This window comes from Morone saxatilis, unplaced genomic scaffold (assembly GCF_004916995.1).
Source record: "Morone saxatilis isolate NCDOM2014 unplaced genomic scaffold, NCSU_SB_2.0 Contig3, whole genome shotgun sequence".
NCBI lineage: Eukaryota > Metazoa > Chordata > Actinopteri > Moronidae > Morone > Morone saxatilis.
In genome coordinates, this window is record NW_023339873.1 from 9,915,921 (window position 1) to 9,916,123 (window position 203).

The 203-nt window shown below is 50.7% G+C and overlaps 1 protein-coding gene across 1 annotated transcript in view; it reads left to right on the forward strand.

The window, feature by feature from the left end:
- Positions 1-203, forward strand: part of LOC118336648 (MAPK/MAK/MRK overlapping kinase-like) — a 6,508-nt gene that overhangs the window by 567 nt on the left and 5,738 nt on the right. The gene's annotated exons all lie outside the window — the stretch shown is intronic.

Genomic DNA, 203 nt, shown 5'->3' on the forward strand with positions numbered 1-203 from the left:
TTTTTTTTTTTTTTTTCTTACACGGCATATTCTGCTGCGTTGTTGCTTTTAATCCAGAGTATTTTGAGCGGAGCGGGCAGAGGGAGTCAAACATTCAGCCAGAGTTTCTAGTTTCCTCCTCAGGTCAGAGTGGAGGGCGAAGGCGTGCTCCGTTACCAAGGCGACGGTCAGCTAACAGGGCTCGCTAGCGGGGCTAGGCTAGC